The sequence below is a fragment of the Onychomys torridus genome, chromosome 1, assembly GCF_903995425.1.
Source record: "Onychomys torridus chromosome 1, mOncTor1.1, whole genome shotgun sequence".
In the NCBI taxonomy this organism is placed as follows: Eukaryota; Metazoa; Chordata; class Mammalia; order Rodentia; family Cricetidae; genus Onychomys; species Onychomys torridus.
The window spans coordinates 90,709,899-90,722,750 of record NC_050443.1 but is presented as its reverse complement, the minus strand read 5'-3'; the positions used below and the strand labels follow the sequence as shown (position 1 = coordinate 90,722,750).

The 12,852-nt window shown below is 47.1% G+C and overlaps 1 protein-coding gene across 1 annotated transcript in view; it reads right to left on the bottom strand.

Annotated features, from left to right (window-relative positions):
• Window positions 1–2,751, bottom strand: part of Tead1 (TEA domain transcription factor 1) — a 226,709-nt gene extending 223,958 nt beyond the window's left edge. The window contains exon 1 of the mRNA XM_036168990.1: window positions 2,345–2,751. The gene's annotated coding sequence lies outside the window, so the exon portion shown is untranslated. The remainder of the gene's footprint in view (window positions 1–2,344) is intronic.
• Window positions 2,752–12,852: the final 10,101 nt, after the last annotated feature.

Genomic DNA, 12,852 nt, shown 5'->3' with positions numbered 1-12,852 from the left:
AAGATGCCAGCACCCAAAATGAGTATGTGAACATACAATTCCAGCTGTATGCAGCAAATAGCAAGTGGGGGGAGAGAAAGCAGGAGTGGCAGGAAGCTGACTCCCCACTAGGTGACCCTTGCAAGCCCACCATCACCATTTCAGAGCTGTGGGAAGCACACACTGTACCACAGGAGAAACGAGAGCTACTCATTCAGAGTTCCTGCAGCCTGGATCAGACTAGGCTAGGATGTCTGCCTGCTTCAGATTAAAGGTCACTAACTATATACATAAATCCTGGCCTTTGCTTGTACAAAATCTCCAATAATCCCAGAGTGTTCTCTAGAGTTTAAAAAGAATCCTAGGAAGGAGGAACTCACACAAAGATTCTGCCCCCCCCCCCCTTTAACTCTTTTGTAAAGGCAAAGTGTCTCTCTGGCTTTGTTTCAAACTTGTTTAAAAAAATAAAAAGTATTCTAATATTTCCCTAAGTCTGCAGTTTCAACAATACTTGCCATTAAACTGAAAATAAAACGGTTTACTGAGGACATCAGCAAGAGCCAGTAACGGAGACAGCTTATCAGTTCATTTTTTAAACCAACAACAAATAAAAGAATTGCAAACTGTTGAAAACCTGAAACCTTAGAGTCCAGCACAGATGCACACTCAAAGAAATACTACACAAAAATATCTTGTGACCATTTAGGGAAATACAGAGATTAGAAAAATACGCCTTTCCCCCTTAAAATCATCAACAATTTAAAACGCTGCTGTTGACAAAGGTTCAACTAAACGCATTTGTCTTTCCCGGAGCCGTGCTGTAACTGGCTCTACTGTTTCCTTCTAAAGAGGAAAGATTCTTACCAAAGTTGGATCTAAGTCTGACCCTTATAAGCATTCAGATGTGTCTGGGCCCAAGGATCCTGCTATTCACAGAAAAGCGCATACTAGGCTAAAAGGCGGAAGCCCCTGGCAGTCTGTGCAGCCTGAGGACTATTTCCAGCCCCAGTCTCAAGGCAGATTAGCCCCCACCCAAGAACTCAGGCTTGCACAGACAAGCCACCCCTTGACTCCGGGTAGATCGCGTCTCCCTAACGGGAAGGATCTGTCCACCCGGGGAACCACCTGCAGGTACTTAGCACACCCTAAGCCACCAGACCACCTAAACTTCCAGAACGAATCCAGGCCACAAGGCGGAGAAGAGATCGAGTTCTGTTACTTTGCATTATCTCTACGAATTGAAATATTTTCCTTTCACTATTTTGAAATCTGATCGTATTTACAGACCTTTTTGCCCCAAGGACCTCGGCTCCTTTCAAATGCGCTATTTTAAAACCCGGCCTTTCTACGCTCCCGATTCCTGGAATATCTGTAAGTTTCCAGCGCGGACTGAGATCAATTTGCATTTCTGTAAATCACAGACAGCTTCTAAGAACTTAACAAGCCTCCTGAGAAATGCTGGTGGCTGGTATTTCATTGTTTCATAAATATTTTTATACGGGTGACACCATTCAACTTTAAATAAATCTTTAAAAAGAAAGACGATTAAAAAGAGAGGAAAATTGTGATCTGGGTTTAATTTTCGTGGGAAGAAGATAAATGTGAGCCCCTCGTTGTTTTCAACTTAGAATGTAGCTTTGGTTTAAAAAAAAATACATTTAAAAAGGAAAAAAGAAACTCCTGGAAGTTGAACTTTCTTTCAAACGGGCCTCTAGACTTTGAAAACAAGTGGTGCTGCCGCGAACAAAGGCTAAAAGTGTCCCCAGATTTTTCTGCCCTCCTGGGGATCGTTTCTCCTCCAATAAACAAACAAATCCCCCAGTATTTCCTACCAAGGGGAAGTTTTCCAGGGAGAGTCAGCTCCCGGGTTTGGTGGTAACTGCGACTCAGTCTTTTTTGGACACAATGTTTCTGCTGACTCCTGAAAATTTTCCACTTGAATGTGCACTGAAGCGGCGGCGGCGGCGGCAGCAGCGCTGGAGAGGCGGCAAGGGCGAGAGAGCCCTCTTTCATCTCCGGGGAGGAGGAGCCCGGGTCGGCGCGGACCCCGAAGGGGCCGGGCGCCGGGGGAGTCGCCGAGCTGCAGGCTCTAGACTGCGCGCCGGACGCTCTCCCCACCCGCGATCGCGCGGAATTCCGCGCTTCCAGGACAAGGAGCGAGAAGCGCGGGAGAGAGAGGAACGCGGGAGAGAGGGGCGCGCAGAAGAGCGGAGCGGGGCCGCCTGTTGCCGCGCGGGGCTGCGGCCCAACTTGCAGGGCGGCGCGGCCGCTCCCCTCCGAGAGCCCCGGGAGCCGCACACAAAGCGCCGATCGCGGTGACGCCTAGGCAGCCCGCGCCCCCGCGTCCGCCCCGCGCGCAACTTACCTCGGCCGCCCAAGCGGGCGCGGCAAACTTCGGGGCGCTGGGCCGTCGCCCTTGCGCTGCTCCAGCCGGTACTCCCCGCGGTGCTCCCGCGCCGGGCCGTCCCAGGCCGGCCTCGCCGGCTCCCGGGACGGGCAGGGCGCGCCGGGGCAGCTGCCCGCGCTCGGGCGACGCTGCGCGCTGGGGGGTCAGCGCATGGCCTGCGCCCCGCCGCGGCCGCCCCGGCCCCGGGCCCCGGCGCGCGGACTCCCCGCGGGCTGGAAGCGACTGTGCGAAGTGCTGGGGGGCGCCCGCGGCGGGCGGCGGGGCCGCGGAGGCTCGGCTCGGCTCGGGCGGCGCGGCGCGGCGCGAGCGATGCGAAGAATGTGCGGAATGAGGACAGGAATGAAATGAACGCCAGGACCGAACTCGCTCCGGAGGGGTGGGGCCTCGGTGACGTCATGCCGCCGGGGCCGGGTGGGGCGGGGCCTGCCGCCGCGGTGACGTCATGTGTGTGGGGCGGGGAGCGCGGGGCGGGGCTTGGCGCCCACTAGGGAGCGGGCCGCGCGCGGTAGCGCGCGCTCCAGGCTTTGTGCGGTGTGAGGCGGGGCGGCCGGGCTCTGAGAAGGCCGGGCGTGCCCGCCTCCGCCTGCTGTGCCTCAGTTGCCCCCTCTCGGTGCGCCCAGGTACCGGCGCTCCGGGGTTGGAGGGGAGATTGTTCTTCTGGAAACTGAGTCCCGGGCGGGAGGCTTCTCCAGCCCGCCACTCCTCCCTTAGCCCTTTCGCTTTACCCAAGTTCATGGTGATCGCGCAAATCCTAGGCTTTGCAGACTACGGTTGGAGCACCTCAGAGTTCTCGCTTGCCGTGCTGCGAGTTGCTCTCCACAGAAGTCCTGCACCCGGTTAAATAAAATAAAAAATAATAAGTCTTTCCGGGCCGTCCCTTTAGGGAAAAGGTGAGGGTCAATCATAAACGGTTTGAACTCTGGTTTTGGAGTGGGCAACACTGCAGTACTTCAGAAACTCGGTTAAAGTTAACGGTAGCCCGGACAGACATGCTGGCAGCTTGGGCCGGTTGCAGTCCGTAGTTTCCCAGAAAGGAGAGAGCCCTTCCCGTACCGGGACTTCCTTCTTTCAGCTTTGGCTTCAGAACAAACTAATGGCGCCTGTTTTGTGCTGGAGGATTCCCGGAGTGTACATAACTCAGGAAAGCTAGTTAGACTCACTGCGGCGCATTTGCTTAGAAACAACGTTTACTAAAGCGTTTTTAAGGCAAAAATATCTTTCATTGGAGCATTTTTAAAAGTTTATGTCAAGAGAATTGAAGACTCTCAATCCGTTGTAAAAAAAAAAAAAAAAAAAAAAGTAATACAGAGACATTCTTTGTTCGCTTTGCCCAGCTCTTCCCCATGCCATGTCAGCCAAAATTATATCACAATCAGGCTATTAATTTTCGTGCAGATTTTCCAGATCTACTTGTACACATCGGTATGTACCTGTTTAATTCTATACAATTTTCTCACCTGTATATATATCCACCACAGTCAAGTACAAATGCATTATTTCTGGTTCGTATGCAGTAATATGACAGGCTGGCAATAAGAACCTCAGCCACCTAGACAGACTATTGGAAAATACACGACTATTTTTCGCTTTAAAACTGCAGCAGGAGTATTTCTTCCCAGATAATCTCTTATAACAACACCAAATAAAGTCCAATCTCTGCTCTAGCAGAGGACCAAGCTACTGTACATACCCAGCACCCACGTGGTGGCTTTCAACAGTCTGTAACTCCAGTTCTGGGGGCACCAGGCATAAACACAGTGTACATACATGCAGGGAAAACATTCAAATATGTAAATACATAAGAATTTTTTAAGTCCAATAGCAGAGCCAGCCTACCTAGTGGGTAAAATTTCTAAACCCGTTTGTCTTGCCCAAGACAGGCTGGTTACCCTTGAGACTTCAGTTGCTCCTGGCGATTTGATGTTCTCTCATTCTTAGTAACATTCAAAGCTATTTGTGGTGTGCTATAATTCCTTAGCCAGTACATTATACAACTTCTTCCATCAACACACACATTCTTTGATGTGTATACTAAAAACCTTTTCTTCAACAAAGTCTGTTCGACTGGAGCCAGGAATAGTGGCACCTGCCTAGAATCCCAGCAATCAAGAGGCTGAAGCAGGAGGATGGGCACAAGTTTAAGGAAATTCTAGGCTAAAGAATTAGATCTTGTCTGGAGGAGGAGGGAGAGGAGGAGGAGGAGGAGATTGCGGGAGGGAGGAAGGGAGGGGAAAGGAAGGAAAGGGGAGGAGAGAAAAGGGGTGGGGAGGAGACTGGTTAACTAGACATCTCCTTCCCAGGACCTGGAAGTCACTCGGTCCAGCTAAGTCACATGTATTTGTTCTGTCAGCTCACGGCTCATGCCTATATGAGACCGGTCTCATTCAGCTAAGGGTTCTGTCTAGAACCTGCTCATAGGAAGTCAGTCATCATCCTCTACCCATCCGTTCCATGCACTGCAGTCTCCTTCATCTCCTTACTGGTCAATAACCAGGACCTGTGAGTTTAGGGCTATGTATGGTTGAACCCATGTGAGGGCAGAAGCCACAACTACCACCGCTAAAATGATAGCAGTTTTCATGGATACGTCATTCATTGCCTTCTATATTTACCATCTCAATTAATCCCCACTACACCTGGATAAAGTAGACATTCTTAACCCAGTTTATACAGAAGAGAAACTGAGTTGCTGAGGATAATAAAGCGTAAATCCAAATTCCTTCTGAATTATAGTCCTAGCCTGTGTTGTTTCTAATTCCTGACAAATAGCACAGTACGCCAGGCACTGTTCTATGTACCACCTTTATACTGTTACTATTCTTTAAGGTTTTATGTTGTTAATGAGAGTGCAGTAACTACAGAGGCCAGAAGAAGGTGTGAGATCCCCTGGAGCTGGAGTTAGAACACTTGTAAGCAGAAGTTTGGGTGCTGGGAACAGAAAACAATAAGCACTCTTATCTGTTCAACTATCTCTCCAGCCCTGAGGTAAGTGTTGTTGTTGTTGTTGTTGTTGTTGTTGTTGTTGTTGTTGTTATTATTGTTATTATTTTACAGACAGGCAAGCTGAAGATCAGAGAAGTAAGGTAACTTGGCCTGGGGTGTGTACTTAGTAAATGCAGAGCAAGCATGCAAACCCAGGCAGCTCCACTTAAGATCTGGTGCTTAGCCATGCTCTCAGCACCCTGAAAGCAGCACTTTATAGAACTTAAAGGATCACTGGTCTGCAGGGACCACTGACCCCAAGATGTAGCAACCTTATGCTAGGTAAATGATACAAAAAGTCCATTTCCTTCAAGCGGTCCCCAGAAAGAAAACTAGCTGCTAACTTGTAACACATGAAGGAACAGTACCAGCCCCCACAGAACCCCCCATCCCGTTCGGGTTCCTGAGACACATCTCCCAGAGAAAGAGGTCCCCAGTCTTCTGAGCTAGCTGATAGAAGAAGGAAGGGCGTGGCCAAGAATGTTCGTTCCAAGCTAAAATGCATTTGTAAGAATAATGTGGGGTTTTTTTTTTGGGAGGGGGCAGGGTTCGATACAGGGTTTCTCTGTGTAGCTTTGCGCCTTTTCCTGGAACTCACTTGGTAGCCCAGGCTGGCCTCGAACTCACAGAGATCCGCCTAGCTCTGCCTCTTGAGTGCTGGAATTATAGGCGTGCACCGCCACTGCCAGGCTCAATAATGTGTTTTTACTACTTAAGCTCCTTTCTTTCTTTCCTTCCTTTTTTAACATGTGTGTTCCAGTAAAGAATGGAGGTATCTTCCATGATTATCCCCTATATATAGTTTTTGAAAGTCTCTCACTGAACCTGAAACTCATCCATTCGGCTACTCTGTCTGGCCAATGAGGTTCAGGGATTTATCTGTCTCTGCCCATTGTACCCTAAGCCCCTAGGACTGAGATTACAGCCTCATGCCCCTGTGCCTGGCCTTTGTCAGAGCTTCTGGGGTTCCAAACTCAGGTCCTCATGCTTTCCTGGCAGACATTTTGTCAAATGAGCCATCTCCCCGGCCTGGGTCTGGAGTCTCTATAGCCACATTGTTCACTATGTGGAAGGCACCTCTTAGCCATTATGAAGGACCCCAGTTCCTCTCTGCATTGGCCTCTGCACACTTCCTGAGCTTCTCCACATGTTGACTTGACTTCAAAGTCAAGCAATAGGCAAGTAGGGTAAGGGCAGATGAAGGAAGGAGGGAGGGAGGGAGGGAAGGAGGGAGGGAGGAAAGACTTTTAGCCGCACTAACACCCCCCACCCCAAGTGGCAGAGCTTCTTTTCTGCAATATTCTGTTCACTAGAAAGAAGTGAGTCACTTAGACTCCCCCTCACATTCAGGGAGAGGCAGTTAGACCCACCTCCTAGAGGTAGAGTGTGGGGCTTAGGGAGGAGAGACCTCTCCTGCATGCACAAGTCTCTGGATTTGATGTCCCACTCATGTGAATGCATACACAAACACACACACACACACACACACACACACACACAAATTTGTTTTTAATTTTTTTTATTTGTTTGCTTTTTGAGACAGGGTTTCTCTTTGTAGTTTTGGTACCTGTACTGGAGCTCACTCTGTAGACCAGGCTGGCCTCAAACTCACAGAGATCCTCCTGCCTCTGCCTCCTGAGTGCTGGGATTAAAGGCGTGTGCCACCACCATTGCCGGCTAAATTTTTTTTTTTTTTTTATTTCTGACCTAAAAATATTTTTTTAAAGAATTCCTTACAAAGACTTCTGTCTGCTTTACCCACCATGATCTTCTTCCCCAGTTCCTAACACAGCACTTGGCACTACCGTATAGAATAAATATGAATGTTATTAGCTATATGCAACACCCGAAACAAACAGCCACTGTTGGCTGAAGTAGGAGGATCGCTTAGAGTTCAAAGCCAGCCTGGGCTAAGTAGAGAACACAGATTTACCACTGAAGGACTGTGGGCTCTCCTCTATCAGTCCTCTGAGCTATTGTTCTCACTTTAAATAACCTCCCTCAGTCTCTAAACCAGACCATTCATCTGCCCAGAACCCACTGGACATAGGACTAGCCTGGGATACCGTGTCTTTTACCCTCACCTCTGGCTTAGACTAACCCATCTCTGCACTTCAACCAGTCTCCATTTTTGTCTCAACATATCTGATTTCTCTGCTCAAAAATCAAACTCACTGGGACCTGGAAAGATAGCTTAGTGAATTAAGTGCTGGCTGTGTGGAGTGAGGAATGGGGTATGGATCCCCAAAATCCACATAAATGCTGGATGAGCATGATGCCTTGTCTGTAAACCCAGCACTGGGGTAGGCAACGATCTGGCCAGCTAGATTAGCTGTATAGGTCAGCCTTAGTTTAAAGTAAGAGATACTGCCTCAAAGAATGCAGGGGCGAGCAATCCCGACATGCACCCTGAGTCTATGTACACACTTCTTCATTTAATGCTGAAAATCTAGGAAAGCCAATGCCCAGCATAGCAAAAAGATAACTGTATGCCCACATTTATTGTCCAAAGTAGCACTATCCAACATAGCTGAGAAAAGAATCTACCTCATCTTTATCAATGGGCAAATGGATAAAGAAAATTAGGTAGACATGTAAAGAACGAAATCCTGTCATTTACAGTAAGATAGACAGAACTAGAGAAGCTGGGCATTTTTGCACACATCTTTAATCCCAGCACTCAGGGAAGCAGATGGATCTCTGTGAGTTTTGAGGCTAGCTTGGCCTACATAGCAAACAAGTTCCAGGCCAACCTGGGCTACACAGTGAGAGTATACACTTAAAAAAAGCAAATAGCACACACCTTTAATCCCAGCACTTGGGAGGTAGGGGCAGGTAGATCTTTGAGTTTGAGGTCAGCCTGGTCTACAAAGTGAGTTCCAGGACAGCCAGGGCTATACAGAGAAAACCTGTAAAAAAAAAAAAAAAAAAAAAAAAAAGGAAAGTTACAGGCAGGGTTAATCAGTGTTCCTTCATGCACATGATTAAATATCATACCAAATCCCATTAGTGAGAACAATTTATACACAGTAATAAAAAAAAAAAAAAGCCAATGTCAGGGGCTGGAGAGATGGCTCAGTGGTTTAAAGCACTTGCTGCTCTTCCAGAGGACTCAAGTTGGTTTCCAGTACCCATGTAGGGTGGCTGGCTCACCACCACCTGAAACTCCAGCTCCAGGGGACCCGACACCCCCTCCTGGTCTCTACGAGCACCTGCACTCATGTGCACGTACCTAGACATAGACGTATGTTTACCTAAGTAAAAATAAAAAGTAATACTTTTAAGAAAGTCAATGCCAAGAGATCTCAAATCAATCAGCTCTCAAATACCACATTTTCCTGGGCAAAGCAAGTCACAGTGATGGGCTGACTGCAGCTCACCATATGACTACAGCTCACAATAACCTATCGTGCATTTTATAAAAACCTGGATGGGATAAACTCAAAGCTCCAAACACCAAGAACCAAGAAGGAGATGGAAATATTCACTCTGAGCTGACCAGGACTGTATACATAGACTGCAACAGCACATGGGACCTTGTGAATATAGACATGGATTAATGTATGCATTCTTTTTTATCAAAACGTGATTATCTTTTTGAGGCAAGTTCTCCTGTAGCTCATGTCACTTGGTCCTGTTGCGACTAGATCTTTCTCCTCTAAGTCTTACATCCTCAACCCACCCCCATCCCACCTCATTTGCTACCTGCAGAGGCCTGTGAATGACTGACAAGGCCTGTCTGGTCAGTTTTTCTTCAAATATTTGAGTGCTTACAGGTTCACACAAGTACCAGCTGTTCAAAATCTTCATTTCAACGTAGCTCTTTCTCTTTTTGTCTTTTGTGAAGGTTTTCTTCTACTTCTTATTTCAAGAAAAGGAAATGTTAAATATTTTTAAATTTTAGATAACTGAGAAAAGTATGCAGAGAAAAATAAAAAACCATTCACTGCTCATCATAAACTAACCACTTAGTAGTAGAAAAAAAAAAGTTAGACTGTTCCTACCACACAACACATAGATTACTATACCCAAGACTAGGTTTACCACTCAGAACTGCATATTGCTAATATTTTGTCATATTTACTTCTAGACAATTGCTTCTGTTTCTACATTAAAAATATTTGTTTATTTAAAAGATTACTTTATTATGTGTATGAAATGTTTACACATGTACATGTATGTGCACCACATACATGCCTGTTCGATCCCCCAGAATTGGGGTCATGGGTGGTTCTAAGCCACTGTGTGGATGATGGGAATTAAACCCAGGTCCTCTGTAAGAGCAACATGTGCTCTTAACTGTTGAGCCATCTCTCCAGCCCCTTGTGTTCACATTTTCCACGCCCACTATAGCACACAAAGGAAGGACCATATATCATGTGACTAACTTTGCAAGATTAAGATCAATGCAGTCTTCCAATATTGACAAATACACTGTCAGGACAAAAAAATTCAAGTCAATACTTTTTAATATGATTTTTTATTGAATATTTGGGAATTACTCATCATGCACCCCCACCCCACTCATTTTCCAGGCCTTCAATATCCACCCCCCACTCTTGTAACCTCCCCCCGCAATGAAAATTAGAAAAGAAAAGAAAGAAGTACCAACCAACCCACCAAACACACAAACAAAAAATGAAAACCCATCTCACTGACTCCTCTGGGCAACAAGCTGCCCATGTACCATCTGCAGCCTTCTGTGCATGTACCATGCCACTCCTGTCTTTCCTGCCTCTCCATCACCTAGCCCTTCATCTTAGTGGCTTTAGAAGTTGCAGTGTGTCATGCAGTACACCCTTTGGCCCAGCTTTACATGTGTAAGTTCATTGCAGTGAGTCAGTAGTCTAGTTCAAGGCCTCCGGTTTCTGCTCTATCAGCAATGCTGGACCCTCACCAACATTCCTCTCAGATATCCTGCTGTTGCCCTGAGTTGTGGAGATCCTGAAGATATGGATCCTCAGGACTGGCCACCTTATGTGCTCCAGCAGCTCACAAATGGGGAAGGTGTTAGGTTGGGCCAACCCAAAGCTCCGGATCTGGGTCTGAGTGATAGCTGAGTTGGCCAGGCTACCAGCTCTCAGGTGCCCACACCACTAAGGTCAGCTTTCCCACAAGCCAGGCAAAGGGCAGGACCAGCTCGCCAGCACTCACACCACTGGGGCCAGCTCTCCTGAATCCTCTCCCCCAGGGCCAGCTCTCCCACACTGCCCAGGTGAGGGGCGGGGCCAGCTCTCCTAAGTCCACGTCACTGCTGGTGCCACTGTGTGGAGGCCCATGAAAGGGCAGAGCCCTTGGACATGAACATGGCTTCAGGCTACAGACCAGACCACACACATCCACATGCCTTTGGTGGTAACACAAGCAACAGATAGTAACACAGACCCCAGCTGCAGTAGGACCATGAACCCAGGCATGGCCTCCAGCCGCAGCACAGGCCTGGACATCACTACAGTGTCAGGAAGCAGCGCAGGTTCCTCACATCAGCCTCTTCCTCACCTGTATCACATCTCATCTCCAGTTCCGCCTCTCTTCATAGCACACAAACCACTCCACTTCACTTTCTCACCCATCTCCCCACCACATACTTGCTCACTTATGGCAAGGGCCAGGCACAGCACAGTCTCAGATCAATATTTTTTGAGATGAGGGCTCTTGTAACTTAGGCTGGCCTCTAACTCACATGCTGGCAAAGATGACCTTGGACTTCTCATCCTCCTGTCTCCCAAGTGCTAGGATGACAGACGTGTATCATCAGGTCTGGTTTATGCTGCACTGGGGATTGATCTCAGGGCCTTAGGACTGCTAGGCAAGCTCTCTACCAACCAAGCTATATCCCAACTCCTAAGAGAATTTGTTTTGTTTGTTTGGTTGTTTGGTTGGTTTTTTGGGTTTTTTTTTTGTTTGTTTGTTTGTTTTTTGAGACAGGGTTTCTCTGTGTAGCTTTGCGCCTTTCCTGGAACTCACTTGGTAGCCCAGGCTGGCCTCGAACTCACAGAGATCCGCCTGCCTCTGCCTCCCGAGTGCTGGGATTAAAGGCGTGCGCCGCCACCACCTGGCTGAGAATTTGTTTTGAAATACTTTTCTTATGTTTATTTATTTGGGGTGGGTAAGGATGTACATGTGACAAACGTGTGTGGTGTGAGAGAACAAGTTTCTGGGGTCATTGCTCTCTTTCCACCATGTGAATCTCAGGTCGCCAGACTTACATGGCAGGTGCCTTTGCCCACGGAGTTTTCTCCCTAAAGGAATGACTTTTAAGACTAAAATTTACTACATAGCAACAGTGATAGATGTGGCTTATTATATATGTATGGGAATTTTACTAATGGCTTTGTGATGGATGATTAAATACTAACATACATGTAATGTATGAATAACTATTTTTGTATAAATCATTTTCTATTTATAATGTACACAGTATGTCTGCATGTATGTCTGCACACCCAAAGAGGGCACTAGATCTCATTACAGATGGTTGTGAGCCACCATGTGGTTGCTGGGAATTGAACTCAGGACCTCTGGAAGAACAGCCTGTGCTCTTAACCTCTGAGCCATCTCTTCAGCCTGAATTACTGTATTTTCCATGAAAGATTATTTTCCTTACCTTCATTTCAACACTAATAATGTTGAAGTGGGATTGGTGGTGGTGTTTGAGACAGAATATCATTCTGTGGTTCCACCTGTACTGGAATCCATGGCAATTCTCCTGCCTCAGCCTCCCAAGTACTAGAGTTACCATTTGAACCACCATACTTGGCTTAATAGTATCATTAAAATCCAGCTTCTGCATGGCCTGAATTCTTTATCTTGACTCTCTAGTGTTGCTTGATGCTGCACATGGTAAAGTCTGAGTCCCCAGGATGACATTCTTTAGGGGTGATGGAACTTGAAGCAGGAAGGGCTAATATGAGGTCCACAAGTCACCGTGACATGACTTTGATGTGGTCGTGGGTCCCAGGTCTCTTAGTTTTCCTTTCTTTCACTTCTCTGCCATGAAGTACCCTTCTGGACTCTGACACACAGTTCTGGCACCCCTGCTGTGAGATACAGCCATAGACCTAAAAGCAGCAGAGTCAACAGAACAGGGACTAGAAACTTTGAAAAGTAGGACCGTCTTACTTTTCCTTCTAAAGGTGATTGAATGTCTTAGACAGTTGTGTAGAGAACACAGATCCTCAGTAATCAGAAAGCCAAACTTGTCCTCCTCAACTGCTGGTCTGTAGTCTTTGTAATTTTAGATACTGTCTGGATTTCTGTGTTTGTTTTGTTTATTTGTTTGTTATTTATTATTCAGAGCATATTATGTTGTTGAGGGTTGAATCCAGACCTAGGGTGTGGTAGGTAAGCACTCCACCACTGAGCTACATCTCTAGCTTGTTTTGTTGGTATCATTTTGAAACAGAGTCTCTTATAGCCCATAGTGGCCTGCATAGGCAAAGATGACCTTGAACTCCTGATGCTCCTGCCTCTACCTCCCAAGT